The sequence below is a fragment of the Halyomorpha halys genome, unplaced genomic scaffold (assembly GCF_000696795.3).
Source record: "Halyomorpha halys isolate HHAL.00 unplaced genomic scaffold, Hhal_1.1 Scaffold563.1, whole genome shotgun sequence".
In the NCBI taxonomy this organism is placed as follows: domain Eukaryota; kingdom Metazoa; phylum Arthropoda; class Insecta; order Hemiptera; family Pentatomidae; genus Halyomorpha; species Halyomorpha halys.
In genome coordinates, this window is record NW_027109002.1 from 58,000 (window position 1) to 64,076 (window position 6,077).

The window sequence follows — 6,077 nt, forward strand, 5'->3', positions numbered from 1 at the left end:
TTCAAGAAAGGTAAAAAGAAATGGTAGAAAACTATTTAGTAGTAACTAACATTTGGCCCCACTTTGCACAGCTGAATCCGAAATATTTAGTTATTTATTAATTAATTATTGTATCTATTTAGTTTGTAACGGCATTTGTAACAAAAATTTATGGTAAAAAAATAGAAATAATTTAAAGTTTATTGAGAAAAAAAATTCGACCATTCCCTTCTATAAGTATAGATGAAATTTTGCCCTAAATCGTCTTTGGTTCCTTTAGAAAAAAAAAGAAATAACTTCAACACGACTCGACCAATCTACACCAAAGGGCACATAACAGATCTAATTAACCAAACTAGAACTTAGAGGTATAAAACAAAACATTTGAAACTAATATTTCACCCCTAAGTGGTTAAGGTTAATTTGAAGTAAAAATTTAAATTCAAATCTCCAGCCATTGACCACGTGGCAAGTGGTTAATGTAGGGTCTAGTGAAAATTTTGAAATCAAATCTCCCGCTATAGGTCACGTGACCAAATGCTGGCTTCCGATTGGCTGCTTACAGCAGTGCACCAGCTCCCCCATATTTCCTCTACTAGGGATTAAGATATTGAGATTTAGGATAAATCATTATGGATTAGGATTAAGTATTAAGGATTAGGGATATTCATTGAGGATTAAGATAGGTCAGACTGGTAAACACTGGTTAGGAAAGGGTGAGGCTAGGAGACAGTAAGGGCAGTTCGAGGCTAGGGTCCTAAGTCCAAAACTGATCATTGTCCTATGCCAAAACCGATCTTTTACACCTACTACTAGATTTTATGCCCTTATTAAAAGGGCATAAAATCTAAATTTTGCTAATATAGGTTAAAAGAACAGGCATTCAGCTTTCCAACGGTTCTATTAACGTAGGAATTGGATAAAATTTAGAGGAGTTATGAACAATTATATGAATAATGGTCATCAGAAGAAAAAAAATCCTTCAGACAAATCAAGCAGAAAAATATTTAATTTTTACTTTCTTTGAAAAAAAGGTATTGAAAAGTTTCAGAGGACGCTATAAACAAATATAATTTGTTTTTCAGAATTTTTTTTTTTACCCACTTTATTGAAACCCTCATTATGTTTTTTAAATTTTTAGTGAATAAAAAATCATTTAATAAAACCAATAAAATTGTTTTCTTATTTTTCAGAAAGAGGCAAAGTGATTGGCATATAACAACCATGAAAAAAATGTTCACTTCCTGAGCTATGCGCCAAACATACCTAATTTTGTTAATAACCTTTTAATTTACCGGAAAAATTGGGATAGCCTTCCTGGGAAAATCCTGAACATTTAGCAAAAAGCCCCATCCCAATTGGATGAACGGTATGGCAGTACATAAACAATGAAACAAACCAATATTGATTTTTATATATTAGATTTATTTTAAAATCGATTCAAATGATTTATTTAGGTTAAATAAAATAGATTCATATTATTCAAAGTCAATCTAATAGAAATTAGAGAGAAGGGATTAATATCATATTGTTAAATATTTTATTATAAAACAAAAATAACACTACAATCTATGTATTGAAAAATAACTTTTTATGTATATTTTTATAGTTTTATCAAACTTTACAATGATTGTACCTTGTTTTTACTCGGCTCATCTTCCTACAATCAATTAATATATGGTTGACTAATCATCTTCCAACCTTAACAATAAATTAAGGTCTAAAATTTTTTTTAAAAAAGAATTAAAATTATGCAAAAGTTATAGTTGGATATACATCAGCCATTGATAACCTATATAATTCTGATGAATATGAGAGAAGTAAATTCATATAATTCACTACCAAAATGATGAGTTCAAGCAGTTAAAAATATAATTAAATATTTTTATATACATATATAAACAATATTATCTAAAAAAATAAAGAAAAAAAAATACGAAAAAATTTTAGTCAATATGAAACAGATAATATCATTTACTTTACTCCAGAGCTCCAGTAGTCCTCTATATCCAATTAAGGTTTACCGTGGTACTCTCAGACAACAACTAGTGTTGACAGTAGTGAGTGTTTGTGGGGTATGACGCCACCTTGCCTTGTTCGTTCTGTGTGGGCCAGGGGAGGAGAGCGACAGAGCAACATCCCCACATCGTGTGTCCTCGATACCGACAAAAAAAAAACAACACACACAAACGGAAACACAAAACTCGGCTCTTCTCAGCCATTGACAACGGTCTCACCAGATCTAATATGAGATCTATTTAATCTGATCTAAGTTGATCACTTCTTTTAAACATGGTCAGCTCCATTCCTACAATACCATTTCGCACTCGTCTTAATTTTCAGAATAATTTTAGGGCAAATCGTTCACTTGCATTCATTAAAAAAATTAAAATTAAAATTGCTTGTTAATAAAATTTATTTCATTATATACATATAATTAGATAAAATGAAAGATATGCCCATGAAATCAATTTTTTTTTTAAGAGGTTGTATAACTTTATAAAATATAAAAATCCTAACCAAACATTTAACTTCCAAGAAGTATGAAGTAAACAAAAAAGTGAGGTCAATAAATCAGAGATATATATATCCTATCCAAATATAAAGAAATTACACATATACATAAATATCCTATAGAACAATGTTTCAAAACTGATAACACAAAAAACCTTCAATATTTTGGCAATTTTAAAATTTGTCTTAAAACATATAAGACAGAAAAGAATATTACATGTAAATGAACAGAATATAATATAATATGATCCAGAAGTGAATGAAAGAATATAATTCTTCACAATTTTAGTAATCACAGAGATTTTACTGAATCAAAATTATAATAATCCTTTTTTTTTTTTTAATTCATAAATACACAAAGGCATATACAAATAATAATTAATCATACTGCTTCCCACCTTCATTCACAGTCTATTATTAAACCGTAATACTCTGACCACGTACGTTGACGTGTCTAATACCTCCATTTCACCTTGGATTGTTTCAAATTGTGTTTAGTACTGTCTTAGCTACAATCAACTACGATTGTTCTGGATTCTGTCGCTTTAAAGGATTTTTAAATTCCTTCAAATTTATTTTCTTATGTACTCTTTTATTTCACACTCTCCCAATAACATTTTATACATGTTAAAAGGTATTTTTAATTTTAAAAATATATTTTTTAAAATTATTTCACAGAGTTTAAATGTTTAATAGAAAATGCGATTATATACAATAACTTTCTTTAGTACTTACTCAGTAATTCAGTTAAAAAATTTGCAAAATATTTATGTATCAGCTGTTGCATGCATAGATTCAGTGACATACGCAAGTGACGAGTGTGTTGTCAAGGTTAAAAAACAGGTATTTAGACTTTATTGGGCTACATATTACATTTTGTGTATTATATAATGCTTATTTAAATTAAAATAAAAAAAATAAAGTGGTTTCCCAGGGGATACCTCATGGTCAAAGTGTTAACAATATAACCTTCCTTTAGAGCAGAAATCATTGATTAAGTAACATTGTTTGTTATAGAAGTTCAAATTTATTATTATTATATTGATGATTTTAACATATTAAGTGAGTATAATATAATTTTAAAATCATCTTTTATTTATTAATGGTTTGCTCTTCTCCCCCATAAATGAAATTGACAAATTATATAAAATTGTAGATATTCTAAATTTGAAACCAACAGTGAATTACATTGTGCTAAGGAGAGGAACACAGCATCCTTGAAAAGTAGAAAAATAGAATAATATATGTATTAAAAACATTGCATTTTTATTATAAGTTTTTTACCTTTGAGCATTTATAAAATTTAAATTACAAAAAAAAATTATAGGTCATGTAATAATACAAATTAATATTCTTTTGATTCTTATCATGTAATATTCTATTCAATTCAACAAAAGATATCGCTTAGAACTGAACCATTGTCATGTTATCATTACATTCTTCCAATTCTGATAGCCTTAAATAGTTATAGCTTACACCACAAATCTGTGGGTATGAGTACTCCTCTCTTCTCTCTTTTTATATAAATAATATTAAACCTCATTTAATTATTTCAAGTAATTAAGTGGATTATACCGTTATATCTGTCACCACAGTGAATATGTGGTTAAGTCGAATTTTGGTCAAAATGAGTTAAGTGGTCTAAGAGAATCACAGAAGGCAACATCTTCATTGTGCATAAGTGTCTAAGTCAGTCAACGTTTTAAAACAGAGTTATTGGTCAAGTCTGTTTTCAACGGTCGGTGAACAATTAGTTAACTCTATTATCTAATTAGTGATAAGACATATCAAATTGGTGTAAAACAAGTAACAAGTTACCAACGTTTTGGTAGTATTGACGAAATTTTGATGATTTACCACAAACACCTGATTTTACATAAATGTTTAACTTTAACTTTAAAAGTTGTCCCCTGAAAAGTAAGGAATTTTGACTTAACCACATATTCACTGGGGTTACAGATATATTACTTTATTTAACTAGAAAGTTAATATCTTCTTCCATATCTTAAGTTAATATTTTAGTCCAAATAAGTTAATCTCAGAGAATGGTTTGCAAACCGGTGAGCAGCCAACCTAAAAAACTGAAATGTACGATCAATAAGCCGGAATGGTCCCTCCCCATTCTGTGTTAGCCCCCTGGCTACCAAGCAATTAAATGTATAAACCGCCTTCAGTGGACAATGTTTCTCCACATCTTATAATGCCAAAAGGCAAAACAAGATAAATTGTAAATTTGTTAATATATATAATTTTCTTAGATTAAGCAAAATGTATATAATTGTAATTGTTTTAAATTTAAATAAATAGGAGGTAGGAAAAAACAAAAAACCTGATATTACATATTTAAGGCGGGTATATGCCTGGGACGTAACAGCTACTTTTTCGATAAGTCGACCGACTGAAAATGCTGTTGTATAGAATTGATTTTTCACATTTTTTAATTATTTCCGCCGGACATAATACCACACTTTTAATCAAACTAAATGCATAAAGATGGCTTAGAGAATCAGAATTGGAAGTAATTAGAAAACTGTTCGACATATAAAAAATTTCTTTTTTTTCCACCAATATCTATCTTCTTCTTCAAAAATGAGCCCTATGTTTTGCATTGCCAAAATATTGAATACCATTTCAATATAAAATTTTAATTTAGAATACAGATAGAATGAACATGATTAAACATGTTAAAACATTTTTAAATTTACTGTCAAACTATTATCAATGCTCTTTCTTATACCTATGGTCAAGTAATTGGGATTAAATAACTTGAAAAATAAGAAATAATGGGACAGTTTTACGCTAAAATGGAAACGTTAAATTACTTTAATACTGATGACAATTTTAAGTTATTTTTAATTAATGAAAAATATTTTAACGATTATTTTTTGACTTTCTATTAATTTTACAAATAATAGATCCTACTGCAAGTATAATTATAGAAATAAAAGTATTTTAATTATAATATTGCAAATGTTAAAAATGTTTTAATTTAAAAGTATTGATAATATGAGGATTAATAAGTAAATGCTATACGAATAAATTTTTGATTGTACAGAATGAATTTAAAAATGGACAGAGAACTTTCGAAACATTGTCCAATTGATACATGACAGTATATGAAGTTCCAAGGGTGTAATTCTTCCTAAAGTTACTATATTTGATTATTTTAAGACCATAAGAAAAATAGTCAACGCGATAATTTATCACATTTTTCAAATTAAAAAAAAAAAAAAAAAATAAATAAAAAGGATTTTTTATTTTATATCAGATCAAAATACTGCTATAAAAATATAATTAATTCAGTGAGAAATGAATATGCAATAATTAACAAAATCACATTTTGATTAACTTTTTCATCCAATATGGATTGATTTAATCTAACTATTTTAAATTTTTAAAAGTTTAAAACGTTATTGTGAAATGAATTTGTTGAATTATGAAGGATAATTTAATGTGTACTGTACAAGTTAATATACTTTCTTAAGTTGGTGATCCTAAAAAAAGTTTACCATTCTTTAAAACAACAAAAATTTAAAAAAATATACAGAAATATAAAATTGTAGATATTCTAAATTTGAAACCAA

The 6,077-nt window shown here is 27.6% G+C and overlaps 1 protein-coding gene across 1 annotated transcript in view; it reads right to left on the minus strand.

Moving 5' to 3' along the window:
* The window catches only part of LOC106684266 (choline/ethanolamine kinase), a gene marked incomplete in the record, with an annotated part of 26,621 nt that overhangs the window by 8,732 nt on the left and 11,812 nt on the right, over positions 1-6,077 (minus strand).